Source organism: Bos mutus, chromosome 19 (assembly GCF_027580195.1).
Source record: "Bos mutus isolate GX-2022 chromosome 19, NWIPB_WYAK_1.1, whole genome shotgun sequence".
Taxonomy (NCBI): Eukaryota; Metazoa; Chordata; class Mammalia; order Artiodactyla; family Bovidae; genus Bos; species Bos mutus.
In genome coordinates, this window is record NC_091635.1 from 33,874,952 (window position 1) to 33,897,379 (window position 22,428).

The 22,428-nt window shown below is 38.3% G+C and overlaps 1 protein-coding gene across 6 annotated transcripts in view; it reads left to right on the top strand.

The window, feature by feature from the left end:
• The window catches only part of TANC2 (tetratricopeptide repeat, ankyrin repeat and coiled-coil containing 2), a 359,086-nt gene that overhangs the window by 111,528 nt on the left and 225,130 nt on the right, over positions 1–22,428 (top strand). The gene's annotated exons all lie outside the window — the stretch shown is intronic.

Genomic DNA, 22,428 nt, shown 5'->3' on the forward strand with positions numbered 1-22,428 from the left:
TCACATCTGTACATGATGCTGGAAAGACCGCCATAGCTTTGACTATACTCACCTTTGTCGGCAGAGTAATGTCTCTGCTTTTTAATACACTGTCTAGATCTGTCATAGCTTTTCTTCCAAGTAGCAGTGTCGTGTAATTTCATGGCTGCAGTCACCATCCACAGTAATTTTGGAGCCCAAGAAAATAAAGTCTGTCACTGTTTCCACTTTTTCCACTTCTATTTGCCATGAAGTGATGTAACCAGATGCCATGATCTTTTTTTTTTTTTAATGTTGAGTTTTAAGCCAACTTTTTCACTCTCCTCTTTTACCCTCATCAAGAAGCTCTATAGTTCCTTCACTTTCTGCTGTTAGAGTGATATCATCTGCATATCTGAAGTTATTGTTGATTTCTCCCAGCAATCTTGATTCCAGCTTGTGATTCATCCAGCCTGGCATTTTGCATGAATGTACTCTGCATATAAGTTAAACAAGCAAGGTGACAATAAATGCAGCCTTGTCGTACTCCTTTCCCAATTTTAAAACAGTCTGTTGTTCCAAAGAATGTTCAAATGACCATACAAAATGAGTTGCACTCATTTCACATGCTAGTAAGGTTATGCTCAAAATCCTTCAAACTAGGCTTCAGCAGTATGTGAACTGAGAACTTCTAAATGTACCAGCTGGGTTTAGAAAAGGCAGAGGGACCAGAGATCAAATTGCCAACATTTGTTGGATCATAGAAGTTGGGAATTCCAGAAAAACATCTAGTTTTGCTTTATTGACTATGCTAAAGCCTTTGTGTGGATCATGATAAACTGTGGAAAATTCTTAAGATGGGAATACCAGACCGTCTTAGCTATCTCCTGAGAAACCTGTATGCAGCTCAAGAAGTAACAGAACCAGACATGAAACAATTGACTGGTTCAAAATTTGGAAAGGTTTGTGCTTTGCTCTTTATTGTTTCCTTTCTTCTTCCTGCTTTGGGTTTAATTTTCTTTTCTTTTTCTAGTTTCTTAAGGTAGAAACTAAGATTGCTGATACTGGAGCTTTATTTTCTAATACAGAAAATTTAGTGCTATGAATTTCCCTCTGTGTATTGATTTAGCTGCATTTCACAGACTTTCATGAATAATGCTTTTCTTTTATTTCAAAGTACTTCCAATTCCCCTTTTGGTTTCTTCTTTAACATGTGTGTTATTTAGAAGTGTGTTTATAAAGTTTTCAAACATTTGAGAATTTTCTACATATTTTCTTCATATTAATTTCTAGTTTAATTTTACTATAGTCAAGGAATACCCATCCTATGAGTTAAGTCACATTTTATTGAGACTTGTTTTATGGCCCAGGAAATTATCTATCTTAAATGTTCTTTGTGTACTAATTAAACTTAAAACTTTTGCACAGTGAAGAAAACATATAAGCAAGGTGAAAAGGCAGCCTTCAGAATGGGAGCAAATAATAGCAAATGAAACAACTAACATATAATTAATCTCCAAAATATACAAGTAGCTCATGCAGCTCAGTACCAGAAAAATAAATGACCCAATTAAAAAATGAGCAAAAGAACTAACAGACATTTCTCCAAAGAAGACATACAGTTGGCTAACAAACACATGAAAAGATGTTCAGCATCACTCATTATTAGAGAAATGCAAATCAAAACTTCAATGAGGTAGTATCTCATACCAGTCAGAATGGCTGCCATCAAAAAGTCTACAAACAATAAATGCTGGAGAGGGTGTGGAGGAAAGGGAACCCTCTTAACACTGTTGGTGGGAATGCAAACTAGTACAACCACTATGGAGAACAGTGTGGAGATTCCTTAAAAAACTGGAAACAGAATTGCCATATGACCCAGCAATCCCACTGCTGGGTATACACACTGAGAAAACTAGAATTGAAAGAGACATGCGTACCCCAGTGTTCGTTGCAGTACTGTTCACAGTAGCTAAGACATGGAAGCAACCTAGATGTTGCATCCATCAGCAGACGAATGGATAAGAAAGTTGTGGTACACAATGGAATATTACTCAGCTATAAAAAATAATGCATTTGAGTCACTTCTAATGAGGTGAATGAAACTGGAGCCTATTATACAGATTGAAGTAAGGCAGAAAGAAAAACACCAATACAGTATATTAACACATATATATGGAATTTAGAAAGATGGTGAAAATGATCCTATATGCAAGACAGCAAAAGAGACCCAGATGTAAAGAACAGACTTTTGGACTCTGTGGGAGAAGGTGAGGGTGGGATGATTTGAGAGAATAGCATTGAAACATGTATATTACCATATGTGAAATAGATGACCCGTCTAAGTTGGATGCATGAAACAGGGCACTCAAAGCCAGTGCACTGGGACAACCCAGTGGGATGGGATGGGGAGGGGATGGGAAGGGGGTTTGGGACAGGGCGGGGGACACCTGTATACCTGTGGCTGACTTATGTCAATGTAAGGTGAAAACCAAATTGTAAAGTAATTAGCCTCTAATTAAAATAAATTTTTTAAAATGTGTATTATGCTCTTTGGAGGGGAGGTAGAAGGTGCTACAAATGTCAGTCTGGTCAAGTTAATTGATGATATTGTTCAAGTTTTCTGCATCTTTGCTGACTTTCTATCTGCTCATTCTGTCAATTACTAGGAGAGGAATATTGAAATCTCAGACCATAAGTGTGGATTTATGTATTTCCCCTTGCAGTTGTGTTACATTCCTCATACCACTGATCCTTTGGTCAGAAAGGATTTAAATATTCCCTACAGCTGCCATTGGCTTCTCTGATGGCTCAGTGGTAAAGAATTGACCTGCATTACAAGACACACAGGAGATGTGGGTTTGATCCCTGGGTCAGGAAGATCCCCCTGGAGAAGGAAATGGCAACCCACTCCAGTATTCTTGCCTGGAAAATCCCATGGACAGAGGAGCCTGAGGGGCTACAGTCCATAGGATCACGAAGAGTCGGACATGACTGAAGCAACTTAGCACATGCTTACTTCATTTTCACCTAGAACCAGAGCCCTTCCATTTCTTATATTTTGTGTTTGCCTGTCTAGAAGGTAATATTCAAAATATTTAATAATTAGTATGCCATAAATACCAACCAACCACAACAGATGCCAGTCTGTTCAAAACAAACATTGTTTAGTCGCTAAGTCATGTCCAACTCTTCTGTGACCCCATAGACTGTAGCCCGCCAGACTTCTCTGTCCATGGATTTCCCAGGCAGGAATACTGGAATAGGTAGCCATTTCCTCCTCTAGAGAGTCTTCCCAACCCAGGGATCGAACCTGCATCTCCTGCATTGGCAAGCAGATTCTTTATCACTGAACCCTCACGGAAGCAACAAACATTGTCTTTAAACATCTGTTACGCCTGTAGAGGGCCAAAATGCATGATAACCTGCCCTACCTGATTGCAGATACAGTTGCTATTTAATGTCTCTTCTGGTGGCTTCCCTGGTGGCTCAGACGGTAAAGCGTCTGCCTACAATGCAGGAGACCTGGGTTCAGTTCCTGGGTTGGCAAGATCCCCTGGAGAAGGAAATGGCAACCCACTCCAGTTTTCTTGCCTGGAAAACCCCATGGATGGAGGAACCTGATCTACTACAGTCCATGGGGTCACAAAGAGTCAGACACGACTGAGCCATTTCACTTTCTTTCTATAGTTATAATGGCAAACATGTAAGATAAGGTGCCTGGTGAGGTGTCTTATCTTTTGGACATGAAGGCTCTCTCCTGTGTGTTAACTAACTAGCTTGGCCTTTGTTCTGTCTCTCAGACACAGTGGATTCTGACTCAAATGTACCCACACTCACTGTCCTAGTTTAGGGGGCAGAGACCTCTGATGTCATCTGCTCTCAAGTGTAGGAGATGGGAGATGGCCTGCCTAAATCAGATTCCACCCCACTCCTTAAGATTGCTGCCCCTGGGCACTTCCTGCTCCTTGCATCTCTTGCTTTTGTGGTTCAAACAGACCTGGAAACACTCTCATCTTTCACAGTTATCCTCCTACACATACTCTGGGCTATAATTTGCCCACTCCAGTTGCATCTAGTTTCTGTCTCCCATGGATTTCTGAACATTTCTCCTCCATTATTGATTTTCTGTTTTGTTTTATAATGCTTTAAGAGTTTATTCTTTTTTAAGATCCATCTTCTGTCATTTCCACACCACCTGTGTTGTTGCCATTTTCATCGGAACTACCATCATTTCTTTACTTTACTGCTGTTAGAGTGTCCTAACTTTTTATTTCTATTCTTGCCAACATATAATCTGTTGTCCATTTGATAGCTTTTACTGCTTTTGTTAAAACAAATCAAGTCATTATTTCCCCACATTTGAAAAGAAATTCTCTAGTGTCTTCCTGTCACATTCAGAATAAAGTGTAAAGCCTTTATCATTCCTTGTGTAACCTGACCTGAGCTGACCTTTCCCTAGTACTTTACAACCTCCCACTCCCTTCATTATCCACTTTGTTTCATCTCTGTTGGCCTTTTTGCTTAAACATGTTAAGAGTGTTTTCAGGGTCTGTAGGTTTGTGCCTTCTTGACTGAAGAACTATGGGTTTCTGCTTGGGAAAGAGTGGCCTTCTCTTTGACCTCCTGAACACTCAGCTCTAATCTTCGTAATAATTGCCACTAACTCGTGTTTATTTACTTGTTCATTGTTGTCTGAGCAGCTGGAAAATTAGTTTCATCTGAGCAGAGACTTTGTCTAATGACAAAGAACACTTGCACATAAAGTTTTTTCAGTATTTGTCGAATGAAGGAACGCACGAGTATCTAGCAGTCAGCGTGCATGGGAAAGTATGTGGATGTATCCAGGACACATGTGAATCCAATATTCACCTGTTACTTACGTAGCTGAGGAAGTAAAGCAGCAGTGTGAGAAATTTGTTGGATGTGTGTAGTTTGTCAGACTGTCAACTGTCTGTTGATTTGTGAAATGAGGCTCTTTTTAAAATAAGACTGTAAAACGGATTGTGACCCTAGTATAATCTTCTAAGATTGGGTGGTTATTTTCTGCTTTCCATTGTAGCATTTTGTATATTATTGGGTTATGTTATTTACTATATTTGGTCTTATTTGTCTGTTGGAGCTCTATTTTTCTTAGCAGTCTAGAAGTTCATTAATGGTAAGATCTTAGCGTCTAGCACAGTGCCAGTATCCACATTTAGGCCATCGAACTGATGGAGGAAGCTTATCAGTTCTAGGAATTCTGTTTCTGTATTTTAGGAATCATGGGTTACTTCATCAAAATTGTTTTTTTGTTTTTGTAGTAGCTCCATTTTCTGAATCAAATGATTTTTCATTAGAGATTATCTATACATAAGCGGAACTTACTGGTTCTAAATACTGAATAGATATATGAGCCATTGTGATATGGTTGAAACCCAGTTTTGATTTACTTCTGCAAAGATAGCATCACGCAGGCATTAGACTCTGGTATGCAAGATGTATATTAGTATAATAATGCCTAAGATCACTCATGCTGGAGACTGGGAGATTGTACAGTGTTTGAGTTTGTGTAATTCCCATTATTTGTAGCCAGTTTCATTTGATTATTACACATTGGTGTATCTATAGTAATAATAATACTACATTTTCAAATAGGCTGTCTCCTGGTTCTTTGTCTTTCCTTGTAAATATAAAATTTTTTAAAGTGAAATGCTCATGCACTTGAAACATATACAAATTATTCTTTAGTCTGGTGACAATGATTTCTTTAGTAAACCAATAGTATTATATAGAATGGTAAGGAAAATGATTTCAATATTCAGTATATCATTTCTTCATCTCAGTGTAATAGTGTAACTGGCATAGTGGCATTACTCATGTACAGGATTGTTTTGTTATTTTAGTACTTTCTCATTCTGATAAAAATTATTTTGCTTTCAACATAGATTGCTTTAGGAATAAAGAAAAAAATTAACAACACATATGTGCCGAGCTCTGAACTAGGTGTCTTCACAGAATCCTCATTTAATTCTCTAATTTAATTTAATCCTCATTTAATTCTCAGAATAATGCTGTGAAGTGTGTATTATTTTCAGTAGAAAAGTATTTCAGACTTTACACTAATCTACATAGAAAGTTTCAAATCAGCCTTATTGGTAGCATGTGTTTAGAATCTTTTCATTCTGATATTTAAAACACAAATTTGTTTGTTGGTGGTTGGATCAACAGACTTGAAAAGATCCGACCTTAAATGATAAACCTCTCCATGTGTGCTAAGTTGCTTCAGTTGTGACTGACTCTTTGCAACCCTGTGGCTTGTAGCCCACCAGGCTCCTATGTCCATGGGATTCTCCAGGCAAGAACACTGGAGTGGGTTGCCGTGCCCTCCTCCTGGGATCTTCCCAACCCAGGGACTGAACCTGCGTCTCCTGCCTCGTGGGCAGATTACCACTGAGCCACCAGGGAAGCCTGCTGAAGTGTCTCTATTTCTAGTCGTATGTGTCTTCTGAGATTTAACTTCTTATTGATATTCCTTCTGTAACACTTTCTTCCAAAAATATTAACCTTGAAATTGGCCCTCTAGTCACCAGTTTCTTATTCTCTTACCAGTTTCTTATTATCTTAGGGTGCTCGGGATGTGTCAGAATGTGTTTATATATATCAATCACACCATATTTTTAATGTGAGTTATAGTAATCATATTAAGTAAAAAAATTATTTTTACCAAACAATGTAGACGTACAAAAAGGATATGTTAGGGCTTCTTCCTCTTCGGCTCCCTGGAAGTAACTAGTATTAACTATATTCAGTCTGCATCCTTCCATGTTTTCCCCTAAATTCATACTGGCACAGGCATGGATGTGTGTGTATTTGTGTTAGTTGGAATATTTAAACATATAAAATGCAATTTTAGTTTTCTTCTCCCTCAGTTAACAGTATAGCATGGCCATCCCTCCAGGAACATACTTAAATTCTAATTTCTTAAAATCTGTATAATCCTTTTTAACTAAATAATTCATAATTTATTCCACCATTTCCTCATCTATGAGTGTTCAGATTTTCAGAGTGGTTCATGATAATTTATTTAGCAATATCTTACACACTTGGAATATGCAACCCTAAGCACATTTTGTGTCAGAACATACTAAGGATCCTACTTAATATTATGGTAATTGGCCTAGTGAACACTAGAAGGCTTATAGACGTCACTCCTTGCTTATACATATTTATGGATGAAAAGGAATAAAAGTAGAGTGGCTAAAAAGGTTGAAAAAGGTATGTTGGACATTTAGAAATATTTTCATTTAAAAATTTATCTGGATTTTTCTGGTAAGAGATAAAAATGACAAAACCTCTTTGAAAAACTTCATGAATTTTAATGAAGAGTCATGAAGAGTTGAGTAACAAAGGATGAGGAGGGAACCTACTAGTGAAGCCTAGGGTAAAATTATTATCTAGTAAATACACTTTGTGCTTTGTTTTGTTTGAGGACTAGGCTGGATTTAATGTTTTATTTTTACTGAAAAATTCAAGCGTTGGTTCCCACAAGGGGGCAGGCTAAGACAATCTGAAAACCTTGACACTATAAACAATATTTATTTTAAATTCATAATATATTTACTATGAAGGAAGAGGAAGTCTCTAGAGACTAGAAATGAGTAGCGAGACAACTGACTGACCATCCTGAGAAGGGTACCATATTGGAGGCATCCACCTGCCTCTTCCCAGTACATGTGTGAACTTTTGGTGGGTTGGACACTCAGCTGTGGCTATAGTCAGGTTGGCCTTGGTAAGCAGAAGTCCATATTGCAGAACCCATGTATAAATTGCATTCCTGCTATCATGGCCTCTTTGTTAACAAGCCCATTGGACAAAGATAGAATGGCTGGGTAAAGAGACTAGCCAAGTCCTCCAAACTGGTCATCTTATTTCCAGGGTTATTAAGCACCTTCTCTGTAGAGTTTGCTCTTTGGTAAGCATTCCCAGGGAACATAAATTTTTTCATACTCTGTGCCCTTTCAAAGAGGTCTGTCCATATACCTTATCTCCAGAATTCCTTGTCACCAGTTCTCTAATTATTCCTTCTGAATCTCTGGATATCCAGTCATACCATTAAACACCATCCAGGAGTTGGTATAGAACAGTATCTCTGTCACCTCTCCTTCCAGGCAAAATGAACGACTAGATACCCTGTTCAAACTTCTGCCCTGGAAGGTGTTCCCTTCACCACTGTCCTTCAGGACTACCCCAGAATCGTGCAGTAGTATTATTGTTATCTGCATGTTATCATGCAGAGCTATGAGTCAACCAGCTTACTTTTTTTTTTTTTTCCTTAGGTTTGTTGTAGAGAATTCTCCATGAGATAAAATATTAATGCGTCCAGGTGGAGAGAAAATAGGCACTATAGCAAGAATTAGGAACCTTGGGCTTCTGGGCCACTTGCTTATGCAAATTATTTATGCATTCAGAATTTGCTCAAGCGCAGTCTCCTGTACAACTCTTCCTTTTGATAATGAAGTACTTCAGTATACACTCATGGCTTCCCTTGTGGCTCAGCTGGTAAAGAATCCACCTGCAATGTGGGAGACCTGAATTCGATCCCCGGGTTGGGAAGATCCCCTGGAGAAGGGAATGGCTACCTACTCCAGTATTCTGGCCTGGAGAATTACATGGACTGTATAGTCCATAGGGTCACAAAGAGTCGAATGTGACTGAGTGACTTTCACTTCACTTCAATACACACCCAACCATAGTGCTTTGTTGATCCAACAGAGCTTAGTTCATGATGGGCTGTCCAGGTCACATGGTAACATGGTGGCCCATGTCAGTCAGTCAGTCATTTCAGTCGATCAGTCATGTCTGAATCTTTGCGACCCCATGGACTGCAGCACACCAGGCCTCCCTGTCCGTCACCAACTCCCAGAATCTACGCGAACTCATCTCTGTGGAGTCGGTGATGCCATCCAACCATCTCATCCTCTGTCATCCCCTTCTCCTCCTGCCTTCAATCTTTCCTAGCAAAAGGGTCCTCTCAAATGAGTCAGTTCTTTGCATAAGGTGGCCAAAGTATTGGAGTTTCAACTTCAACATCAGTCCTTCCAATGAACACTCAGGACTGATCTCCTTTAGGATGGACTGGTTGGATCTCCTTGCAGTCCAAGGAACTCTCAACAGTCTTCTCCAAAACCACAGTTCAAAAGCATCAATTCTTTGGCGCTCAGCTTTCTTTATAGTCCAACTCCTTACATGACTACTAGAAAAACCATAGCCTTGACGAGATGGACTTTTGTTGGTAAAGTAATGTCTCTGCTTTTTAATATGCTGTCTAAGTTGGTCATAATTTTCTTTCCAAGGAGTAAGCGTCTTTTAATTTCATGGCTGCAGTCACCACCTGCACTGATTTTGGAGCCCAGAAAAATAGTCAGCCGCTGTTTCCCCATCTATTTCTCATGAAGTGATGGGACCAGATGCCATGATCTTAGTTTCCTGAATGTGGAGCTTTAAGCCAACTTTTTCACTCTCCTCTTTCACTTTCATCAAGAGGCTATTTAGTTGTTCTTCACTTTCTGCCATAAGGGTGGTGTCATTTGCGTATCTGAAGTTATTAACATTTTTCCTGACAATCTTGATTCCAGCTTGTGCTTCCTCCAGCCCAGTGTTTCTCATGATGTACTCTGTATATAAGTTAAATAAGCAGGGTGACAATATACAGCCTTGATGTACTCCTTTTCCTATTTGGAACCAGTCTGTTGTTCCATGTCCAGTTCTAACTGTTGCTTCCTGACCTGCATACAGGTTTCTCAAGAGGCAGGTCAGGTGGTCTGGTATTCCCATCTCTTTCAGAATTTTCCACAATTTATTGTGATCCACACAGTCAAAGGCTTTGACATAGTCAATAAAGCAGAAATAGATGTTTTTCTGGAAATCTCTTGCTTTTCTGATGATCCAACAGATGTTGGCAATTTGATCTCTGGTTCCTCTGCCTTTTCTAAATCCAGCTTGAACATCTGGAAGTTCACGGTTCAAATATTGCTGAAGCCTGGCTTGGAGAATTTTGAGCATTACTTTACTAGCATGTGCTGCTGCTGTTGCTAAGTCACTTCAGTCATGTCCGACTCTGTACGACCCCATAGATGACAGCCCACTAGGCTCAGCTGTCCCTGGGATTCTCCAGGCAAGAACACTGGAGTGGGTTGCCATTTCCTTCAATGCATGAAAGTGAAAAGTGAAAGTGAAATCACTCAGTTGTGTCTGACTCTTCACGACCCCATGGACTGCAGCCTACCAGGCTTCTCCGTCCATGGAATTTTCCAGGCAACAGTACTGGAATGGGTTGCCATTGCCTTCTCCATACTAGTGTGTGAGATGACTGCAGTTATGTGGTAGTTTGAGCATTCTTTGGCATTGCCTTTCCTTGGGATTGGAATGAAAGCTGATCTTTTGCAGTCCTGTGGCCACTGCTGAGTTTTCCAAATTTGCTGACATATTGAGTACAGCACTTTCACAGCATCATCTTTTAGGATTTGAAATAGGTCAACTAGAATTCCATCACCTCCACTAGCTTTGTTCATAGTAATGCTTCCTAGGGCCCACTTGACTTCACATTCCAGGATGTCTGGCTCTAGATGAGTGATCACACCATTGTGATTATCTGGGTCATGAAGATCTTTTTTGTACAGTTCTGTGTATTCTTGCCACCTCTTCTTAATATCTTCTGCTTCTGTTAGGTCTGTACCATTTGTGTCATTTATTGAGCCCATCTTTGCATGAAATGTTCCCTTGGTATCTCTGATTTTCTTGGAGATCTCTAGTCCTTCCCATTCTATTGTTTTCCTCTATTTGCACTGATCACTGAAGAAGGCTTTTTTATCTCTGCTTGCTATTCTTTGGAACTCTGCATTCAAATGGGTATATCTTTTCTTTTCTCCTTTGCTTTTTGCTTCTCTTCTTTTCACAGCTATTTGTAAGGCCTCCTCAGACAGGCATTTTGCCTTTTTGCATTTCTTTTTCTTGGGGATGGTCTTGATCCCTGCCTCCTGTACAATGTCACAAACCTCCGTCCATAGTTCATCAGGTACTTTGTATATCAAATCTAGTCCCTTAAATGTATTTCTCACTTCTGAGCAAGCGTTTATTCTATGGCCCTGTGGTAAGCCAAAAGCTGTTTTTCACAAAACGGTAATAGTTATTTGCACAGGATGGCATAGCTTTTTCATAAAATTCTAGAGATCTGCCCAGAGTTCACCTAAAGTTGTGCAGTAATCTTGAAGAATCCCTAACTAGCACTGATACATCAGGCACTTGGGTTATATAACCCAAGTGGCAAAGCAGCTGTTACAGCAGCCCATAAGTGTTGCAGAGCCCTCAACTGTTGTGAGCCTCCTCACATCAAACAGTCTTGGTAAATGGTTCATAGTTGCGTACCCAAAGGAGGTACAGATTGCTTCAAAATTCCAAAGAGGTTTCTTGGGCATTGTGCCTCTTTCTCAGTATTAAAACAAAGTAGGTGCAGCACCTTCTTCACCTTGGAAGGGATGTCTTGAATTTCTCAAAACCGTAGGGCTCAGGGAAAGTTTACCAGTGTGGAAGACCTGTGCATTTCTGTGGAGTTTATTTCCCGCCCTCTGGCATGCACGCATGTGTTTTATCAAAGTGTTTAGATCAGTTGCTGCCTCTTGTTCACCAAGTCTTATCAGCATGAAATTATCAAAGTAGTAGACCAGCATGGTACCCTTATAGAATAGAAAGGCAGTTAAGGTCCCTGTGGATTAGATTATTACTAAGAGCAGGAGAATTAGTAGGTAAGCACAGTGAAAATGTATAGCTGGCCTTATAGCTGAATGCTTACTGTTTATGATGATCTCATTCTCAGGTCTATAACTGCAAACCTTGTGCCAGGAGTATGTTGACTTTCTTTAGGAATAAAATCATACCTAAAGCAGCAGCAGCAGTGGTATTCACGACCTGAATAAGTTACAAAAATTCACTGTCATTCTCCAAGATGTGTCTATCTTCTGCACAGGCCGTGTGGATGAGTTGAATGGGGATGTAATAAAAGTCATCATCCTTCGCTCCTTCCAGTGTTTAGTGATTGGATCATACTTTTTATGTTATACTCTGGAAACTAACTGAACTTCAGTACAGTAGTCATTGGCCACATATAGCTGTTGAGTATTTGAAATGTGTCTGGTCTAAAAGGAGATGTGTTGTATGCATGAAATACACATCAGATTTTGAGACTTTCTGTCTTTCTGTTCATTCAAGAATGTTTGCCTTTACATTTTGAAGCATTGTTGTAATAGTTGCTTTAAGGTCTTTGGTATTTAATTCGAGTATGTGTAATCTTGGGAATAACATCTGTCTATTGACTTTTCTTTCTCATGTTGAGACGTTTGTGTTTCTTTGTATGCCATATGATTTTAGATTATATCCTGGATGTTTTGAGTATTATGATATGTGACCCTAGGTTTTATTTAAGTTCTAAGGAGAATGTTTTGTGTGTGTGTGTGTGTGTGTGTGTGTGTGTGTGTGTCAGTGTCAGTGGCTAGTTGACCGGATTATATTCAGGCACACATTCCTACCTGCATTCTGGGCCTGTGGTTCCAATGTCTGTTCAGTTTTCTGAGTATTTCATGTGATTCAATGTCCATTCTGGGACCAGAATGGTAGTAAGTACATCTTATTGTTCTGTTCTCAAAGCCTGTGGTAAGGCTGTTTAGGGTCACACCATGCACACGGAACTCAGAAGTGAGCCCAGAAGTTCATATACAACTTGATGGGATTGTTTGCTTGTTATGCCTCCATACCCCAGTGTTACCAACATTTTCCAGTCCTCAGACTCTCCTTTAGCCCTCTGGCTAATTCCATTCCATTGTTCAGTTCCTGAGACTGTGTCTGTATCCAGGTCAAGTGATAAGCAGAGAGATTTAAAAAACAATGAGAATTTGCCTCACATTCTTGGGATTATAATTCTTGGGGTCATGAAAAAGAGCTCACTTCTCCCAGAGTTCTAGGTACTTGCCCAGTCACCATGAACATCTCTTTGCTGCTACTGCTGTAGAATTGTTTGGATACCAGAAGAGAAGAGAAGGGAGGAAAGAGGGATTTCCCCCAGTCTCTCACACCAACATGTTGCCCCCTTTCATTTTCCTCATGAGAAAGGGAGGGATTTTCTTAGAGTCTTTCCTTAATCTCATGAACACTTCTGAATTTGGGGCTGTCTTTGAGTCCAGGCCAGGCAATTCCTGAGAAAAAACATGGTAAACTCACACAACTTCAGTGGGACTTCATATTCTGTGCTCCTTTCTGAATCTACCTGCAACTGTTTATTTTCATAGCCTTCAGATAGCTTCCCTGATAGCTCAGTTGGTAAAGAATCTGCCTGCAATGCAGGAGACCCTGGTTCAATTCCTTGGTGGGGAAGATCCCTTGGAGAAGGGATAGGCTACCCACTCCAGTATTCTTGGGCTTCCCTGGTCACTCAGCTGGTAAAGAATCCGCCTGCAATGCGGGAGACCTGAGTTCGATCCTAGGTTGGGAAGACCCCCTGGAGAAGGGAAAGGCTACCCACTCCAGTATTCTGGCCTGGAGAATTCCACGGACTGTATAGTGCATGGGGTCACAGAGTCGGCCATGACTGAGTGACTTTCACTTGATGTATTCTTTTTGTTTGGTTTTTGTTTGTGTATTTATTTTTACTAGTTTTATATTTTAGAGTAGTTTCACTTTCACAGCAGAATTGAGTGGAAAATACAGAGTTTCTGTTTGCCTCTTGCACCCACACACCCATAGCCTCCCCTACCAGAGTGGTACATTTGTTACAATAGGTGAACCTGCATTGACACATCATTATCACCCAAAGTTCATAGTTTACATTATGGTTCACTCTTGATACTATACATTCTATGGAGTTTGACAAATATATAATGATATATATCCACTATTACAGTATCATATAGGAAGACTTCCCTAAAAATCCTCTATACTAACATAATTTCTATAGTCTAAAATAAATATAAACAGCAAGTAATCAGTCATTAGCAAAAAAATAATAATAATAAAGCAAGAAATGCACATTAAAATTATGTATAGCCTAAACATGTTTATCTAAGAATGTATTCTAATATCTTTCCCTCTCCACAGTCCCTGGGAACCACTGATCTTTTTACTGTTTCATAGTTTTGCCTGTTTCAGAATGTCATACAGTTGGAATCATACAGTATGTACCCTTTTCCGATTGGCTTCTTTCACTTGGTAATATACATTTAAGGTTCCTCCATGACATCGCATGACTTGTTAGCTCATTTTTTTTTTTTAATGCTGAATAATATCAGTTGTTTGGATGTCCTAGTGTGTCTATCCATTTACCTACTGAAAGGGCATCTTGGTTGCTTCCACATTTTGACAGTTGTTAATAAAGCTGCCATTAATATCCATGTGCAGGTTTTTGTGTCGATTTCAGTTCACTGAAATGAGTTTTCAGTTCAGTGGGTAACAAGGAGCATGGCTGCTGGATTGAAAGGTGAGAGTATGTTTAGTTTTGTAAGAAACTGCCAAGTTGTCTTCCAAAGTAGCTGTACCGTTTTTTCGTTCCCACCAGCAGTGAATGAGAGATCCTGTTGCTTCACATCCTCACCAGCATTTGGTGTTGTCAGTGCTTTGGATTTTGGCCGTTCTAATAAGTGTGCAGTGGTGTCTTGTGTTGTTTTAATTTATAATTCTCTAATGACATATGGTGTTGAATATCTTCTTCATATTGCTGATTTGCTTCTATAGTGAGGTGTCTGTTCAGGTCTTTTGCCCATGTTTTAATTTTTTTTTCTTGTCATTGAGTTTGTATACTTAGGATATTTTTAAATTTTTAAATATGAAGCTTGGGTTCTCATTTTCTTAGCAGTGTCTTTCACAGAGCAGACATTTTAAATTTTAATAAAGTCTAGATCATCCATTATTTCTTTCAGGATCATGCCTTTGGGACTGTTTCTGAAATCTCATCACCATACTCAAGGTTATCTAGATTTTTCCATGTGATATTCCTGGAGTTTTACACTTTTGCCCATTACATTTAACTCTGTGATCCATTTTCAGTTAATTTTTTGTGAAGGATGTAAGATCTGTGTCTAAATTTATTATTTGGATTATGGATGTCCAGTTGTCTAAAGATCATTTGTTGAAAAGACTTCTCTTTTCTCCGTTGTGTTGCCTTTGCTCCTTTGGTGGTATTTACGTGGGTCTGTCTGGGCTTTCTGTTGTGTTGCATTGATTTCCTTGTCTCTTCTTTCGTCAGTACTACACTGTCTTCATTACCGTAGCTTTGTAGGGCGTCTTGAAGTTCAGTAGTATTGGTCCTCCATCTTTGTTCTTCTCCTTCAAATATCAGGTTGGCTATTCTGGGTCTTTTGCCTCTCCACATCAATGATAGAGTCAAGGTCAACAAAATAAATTACTGAGATTTAATTGGGTTTGTAGTAAGTCTTGGAGAAGGCAATGGCACCCCACTCCAGTACTCTTGCCTGGAAAATCCCATGGACGGAGGAGCCTGGAAGGCTGCAGTCCATGGGGTAGCTAAGAGTTGGACACGACTGAGCGACTTCCTTTCACTTTTCACTTTCCTGCATTGGAGAAGGAAATGGCAACCCACTCCAGTGTTCTTGCCTGGAGAATCCCAGGGACGGGGGAGCCTGGTGGGCTGCCGTCTATGGGGTCGCACAGAGTCGAATACGACTGAAGCGACTTAGCAGCAGAAGTAAGTCTATTAGTTTGAGAAGAATTGACATTTTTATAGTTTTGTCCTGTGCATTCATGAGCGTGGAGTTTCTTGCCGTTTGTTTAGATCTTCTGCGACTTCTTTCATCAAGAGGTTTTGTAGTCTTCCTCCTAGATCTTCTGTATATTTTGTTAGAATTATACCTAAGTGTTTCGTTTTTAAATCCACAGTTTCATGACTTCACCATCCTTGCCGTATCTGAGGCTGGTCTGGTGCATGCACTGTCTCCTTGTGCTGGGTTGTTGTGTTTGTTTATTTGTTTTTATTTAAGTGTGCCTTGTAAGTTTCTGCTGAAAGGTGAACATAGTATACTGGATAAAATTAACTGCAGTAAATAATAATGTAATTTTAATGTGGGAGTAGGGGGGGCAGCATCTTTTGTCCTGTGATTTTGGCGAGCTTATGCCCCTGGACTGTGAACTTTGCCAGTGCCTCTGAGTTATTGTGTTCCATTGATTTTGTGTCCATTCTTTTGCCAATACCACCTGCTGTCTAGATTGCAGTAACTTTACATTAGTCTTGAAGTTAGGTACTGCGAGAGTCCAAACATTGATTTTATTGTTCAGAATTAGTCTATCCTAGTCCCTTTATTTTTACGTAAAAATTTAAAATCAGCTTTTTGATTTCTACAAAAATAATTGCCCACTGGATTTTCATTAGGATTACTTTAAATCTATAGATTAGTTTGACACTTAGCATCAAAAAATCTTCTGATCCAGGAACATAGTATATCTCTTCATTTAGGTCATCAGTTTCTTTCATCAGTGTTTCGTAGTTTTTAGCATACAAATATTGTACATATTTTGTTAGATTTATTCCTAATTTCATGTTTTTAACGGTGCTGTTTTAATGTTACTGGTTTAATTTTTTTTATTTTCCACATATTCATTGCTGGAATATAGAAAGACACCTGCTTCTTGTATATGGACTCTGTAACCTTTGAGTTTGCCTAACTCACCTTTTTTTTTTTTTTCTTTTTCCCTAGTGGCTTTTTTTTTTTTGTAGATTTCTCAAAATTTTTTACCTAGGCAGTCATGCTATCTGATACATGACCCTGTGCTAGTTATTACTCTTCTCTTGGCCTGTTTCCTGCTTGATATATGGACTTGTTATGAGACTATTACTGAGTAATGGAGTGATATAAGTTAAAAGGATGTTTGGAATAATTTTAGGCAAAATTCCTTTGTTTATGAAATATGTAAAAGCCCATTGGTTTTAAGTTTATCACTGTGCTGTGTTTTGTTTCTCTGAGTACTTTTTAAGAATAAGCTTTTAATAACATATAAACTGGAAAATTCACAAATTATATCAAAAGCCTTTAGCATGATAATTCATTAATGAGTTATCATGCTAAAGGCTTTTGATTTATAAGTTTTATTTGTGGTCATTTATGCAACTTGAAAACTTAAGGCAGTTCTGTAGAACAGGTATGGCCTTTGGCTAAAGAATTTCTTTAATAACTTGAAATTTAATATTTCCTAATCATCTGCACTGAATATAAGACTTAGTGAAGACTGAAATTTTTATTGAATCATAATTGCTCCTAACATTACTTTAGTGTCCATATACTTGGTATCCTTGTGCTTTCTCAGTGCAACTTTTGAATGCTTAATTACCAGGTACCTAGCATAATTGAATTTTTTTCGGTGATATTAGCAGTTTATTTTCTCTGCCCATATCTCTATCACATTATTTTAGTAATTTTTACTCTGAAGCAGGACAAAGTGAGTGGTAGGAAAAAGAAAGATAGAAAATGAAGGTTGAATAGTTTGGGGTGCCAGTAGATACTATCTTGCATGCATACCAGGTCGCTTCAGTCATGTCTCACTGTTTGTGATCCTATGGACTATAGCCCGCGAGGCTCTTCTGTCCATGGGAATCTCCAGGAAAGAATAATGGAGTGGGTTGCCATGCCCTTTTCCAGGGGATCTTCCCAACCCAGGGATAGAACCCATGTCTCTTCCATCTCCTGCATTGGCAGGTGGGTTCTTTACCACTACAGCACCTGGGAAGCCCCAGGTACCGTCTTACATGCTTGGTAAATTGGATTTCAATTTTTTTACTTCCTTACTGGTTATAAAATTGTTCATCCATTCCTTTTACTGTGTAGCTTTTTCGTGGTTCCCACTGAAATGGGCCAAGTGTATTTCCATGCTCCATTGATGTCTTAACTTGGACTTACTTGGGCCAGTAAAGTGTTAGTGAACAGAGGTCTTAAATACACTCTTCTGATTTAACTTGGTCTCCTGCAGCCCTATGATCTTCCATGGGAAGAGCATGCCCCACGTATTCGCTGAAACATATTTTTATAGTTTTTTCTCTATAGCTACAATGAGTTCAAGCACAATTTATAGGGCAGAGAAGATAGAGGAAAAATATTTTTAAGCAGAAAAGTAAACTAGGACATCCATACTGGACTAATTGCAGTATTATTCCTTAAGGAGTATTATTAGAGTCTAAAATTATCAGCCAAGATTTAACATTGGAAAATTTCAAGTGAAAAGAAGTATTTCACTAAATCCAGTGCATTCTTCTAGATACATATATATTTTTAAAAAACCTAATTGCGATTTTTCTTTAACTAGGGAACTATTACCCTGATGATATACCTCTTTGTTTGTAAACATGTAAAATACTACGTGCAAGTGCACGTGCTCAGTCGTGTCTCTTTGTGGCCCCATGGACTGTAGCCCGCCAGGCTCCCTCGTCCATGGAATTTTCCAGGCAAGAATACTGGAGTGGGCTGCCATTTCCTGCTCCAGGGGATCTTTCTGACCCAGGGATCGAACCTGCATCTCCTGCATTGGCAGGCAGATTCTTTACCATTGTGCCACCTGGGAAGTGTAAAATACTATAATTCCATATAAATTACAGTAAAATACTATAATTCCATATAAATTATAGTAAAATACTATAATTCCTTATAAATCAGTCTAGACATGAGACTGAAAGCCCCCAGATTAGAAATCTGTTAAGAAAGAGACTTGACAAATAGGTCTAGGAGATATAGTATTCATCTGATCACAGCTCCAGAGAGAAAGAGAAAAGAACCATTGGAAGAGAAGAATTAGTCAACATAGCTAAAGGAAGGACCTAGTGACTAATGAGAAATAAAAAGTTAAGACCTATTCTGGTAAAAGTTCTGAAATCCAAAGATAAGGAATAAGTCCTAGATTTCTACCAACAGAAGTTTTGGGGAAAGATAAGAGGGATCTGGACTATGGTAATAATAGAAGAAGTGAAGAGAACATGACAGATTTGAATTCTATTTGAGACTGATAATCTGCAGAATAGCTATTGCATTTGTTGCAAAGGGATGTGATGGAAAGAAATGAATGATTACTAGACTTTTGGTTTGAGTAAATACAGAAGACATGTAATATTTTTAATTGAGACAATTGTAACCATTTTATTGTGTACAATTCAGTGGACTTTAGTGCATTTACAGTGTTGTGCAAACATCACTGCTATATAATCCATCACCCCAGAAGGAAACCTGTACCTGTTAAGCATTCAGTCCCCATTCCTGTAGTCGTTCTTGGAAACCTAATCTCCTTTCTGTCTGGATTTGCTTTTTCTGAATATTTCATATAAATGGAATCATACAACACATAGCATTTTTTAGTCTGGCTTCTTTCACTTAGTATACTGTTTTCAAAGTTTTATCTGTGTTGTAGCATGAATCAAGCCTTCATTATTTTTATTGCTGAATAATATTTCGTCATAATATGTCACATTTTCTTTATTGATTCACCAGCTAATGATGTTTGAGTTATTTCAGTTTTGGGCTATTTTGAATAATGCTGCTGTGAATGCCCTGGTTTTTCCTTGAAAACCTGTTTCGTTGCCTTTGGGTATACACTTAGAAGGGGGTTGGACTGGATTAGATGGTAATTCTGTGACTAACTTTTTGAGGAACTGCAAAAATGTTTTAGACAGCAGCTATAATGTCTCATATTCCCACCAGCAGTGTATGAAGGTTCTAGTTTTTCCACATCCTTACCAACACTTCCCTGTTGTTGTTTTAACAGCATCACACTGAGTGTGAAGTGATATTGCATGTAATACCGTGTGCTTGTTTTTTAAAAAAATTTCCCCTCAGTTTTATTGAGATATGATAGACAAATAAAAATTGTATATATTTAAGGTGCGCAACATGATGTTTAATGAATACGTACATTGTGAAATGATTGCCACAGTCAAGCTGATTAAGATATCCATCACCTCACATGTTGACCCTTTTTGTATGTATGTGTGAGAATATTTGAGAGCTACTCTCTTAGCATATTTTAAGTATACAATATATTATTATTTGCTGTAGTCATGGTGTACATTAGGTCTCCAGAACTTACTCATCTAATAACTGAAAGTTTTTACCCTTTGACCAACATCTCCCTTTTGCCTCTACCCCCTAGCCCCTGGTAACCACCATTCTCCTTTCTGCTACTATGATTTTGACCTTATTTTTTTAGATTCCACATATAAGTGAGATTATGTGGAGATATTTCTTTCTGTGTCTGGTTATTAGCATAATGTCCCCCAGGTTCTCTGTTGTTACAAGTGAAAGGAGTCCTTTTTTTTTTAAGGCTGAATAGTATTCCTTGGAGAGAGAGAGAGAGTGTGTGTGTGTGTGTGTAAAATCGCATTTTCTTCATCCATCCATCGGCAGACACTGAAGTTGTTTCTATATTGTGGCTCCTTTGAATAATGCTGCAATGAACATGGGAGTGCAGAGATCTCTTGGAGATAGTGATTATTTTCCTTTTGGTGTATACTCAGAAGTAGGTTAGTTGGATCATATGATAGGTCTATTTTTAATTTTTGAGGACTCTCCATTACTGTTTTTCATAATGGTTGTACCAATTTATATTCCCACCAACAATGTATAGGGGTTCCTTTTTCTCTACATCATTGCCAATACTTGTTATCTTTTGACATTTTGATAATAACTGTCCTAACAGGTATGAGGTGGTATCTCATTGTGATTTTGATTTTTGTGATTGATGATTGTTGATGTTGATTGCTTTTTCATGTGCCTGTTGGCTCTTTGTATTTATTCTTTGGAAAATATTTATTCACATCCTTTGCCCATTTTTAGTTAGGTTTTGTTTTTGTTATTGAGTATGGGTACCTTACATATTTTTAGTATTAACCCCTTATCAGATATATGGTTTGCAAATATTTTCTCCCATTCTGTAGGTTGCTTTTTCATTTTGTTGATGCTTTCCTTTGCTGTGTAGAAACTTTTTAGTTTGATATAGTTTCACTTGTTTTTATTGGTTGTACTTTTGATGTCAAATCCAAAACAAAATCATTTTCAAGATGAATTTCATGGATTTTTCCTCCAAGGTTTTCTTCTAAGAACTTTATAATTTCAGGGCTTACGTTTGTCTTTAACCCATTTTCCGTTGATTTTTGTATGTGGGGTCAGACAAGGATCCAGTTTCACTTTTTGCATATGATTATGCATTTTTTCCAATACTGTTTATTGAAGAGACGGTCCTTTCCCCATTGTGTATTCTTGGTTCCCTGTCAAAGATTAGTTGACCACATATGCATGGATTTATTTCTAGATTCTCTGTTCTCTTGCACTGATCTATGTGTCTGTTTTTATGCTAGTACCAAACTGTTTTACTACTGCTTTGTAATATAATTTGAAATGAGGAAGTGTCAGCTTTGTTCTTCTGGCTCAAGATTACTTGATTACATTAGCTGTTTAGAGCTTTTGTGAAAGATTGTGAAGGAATTTTAGGATTGTTTTTCTTTTCTATTTCTGTGAAAAAATGTCATTGGAATTTTTATAGAGATTACATTGGATGTGTAGATTAGTTTGGGTAATAAGAACATTTTAATGATTATTACAGTCTATTAACACAGGAAATCTTTCCATTTATTTATGTCTTCAGTTTCTTCATCAGTAGCTTATAGTTCTCAATGTACAGATCTTTCACCTTGGTTAAATACATTCCTAAGTATTTTAATCTGTTTGGCGTTAAGCATACTACTTTAAATTCTGTTCCTTATTGTTCTGTGTTCCCTCTGAGACTGTTTATTTTGGATAGTCTTTCTGACTTGCTTTTTTCATGTTATGTTTCTTTGTTATTGTTAGTTAAGGGTCAGATATTATATATGAAAATGGTGGAAATAATCTGAGACCAATGATGATGTTATCTTCCTCTGAGAAGATTTATGTTTGTTTCTGGCAGGCGCAGGCAATCTGAGATTGCCTTGATTAAATTTTGTGGTACACATTTGGAGCTGAACTTCAGTCCTGTCAAGGCCAGTCTAGTTTTGGTTTATACTCACTCCTAGAGTGTAGCCCTTTGGGGTTCCAAACAAAGTCCCTCTTAGAAACTTGGTTCTCCCAGCTTGTCCTCCCAGCTCTGTAAAACTGTCAATGACTTCTTAGCCTTTCAGATGCCACAAAATGAAAAGTGACCCCACATACAGGTCTCAGTCGTCTTGTAATTCTTCATCATGCTGTTAACTCTCCAGTGCCTTTAGGAAGATTTTAAAAACATATACAGTTGTAGTTTTCTTAGGGCAAATTGGTCTGAAGCATGTAATCTGCCATTACCAGAAGTAGAAGCCAACAGCATATCCGTGGAAGTAAACAACATATCATTTACTCTTTTTTTAAATGTTTGAGCAGATTCAAAAATCACCATATAATGTTAGTCTTACCCACTTCTATTTTCATGTACATTCTTGGAGAAAGAGAA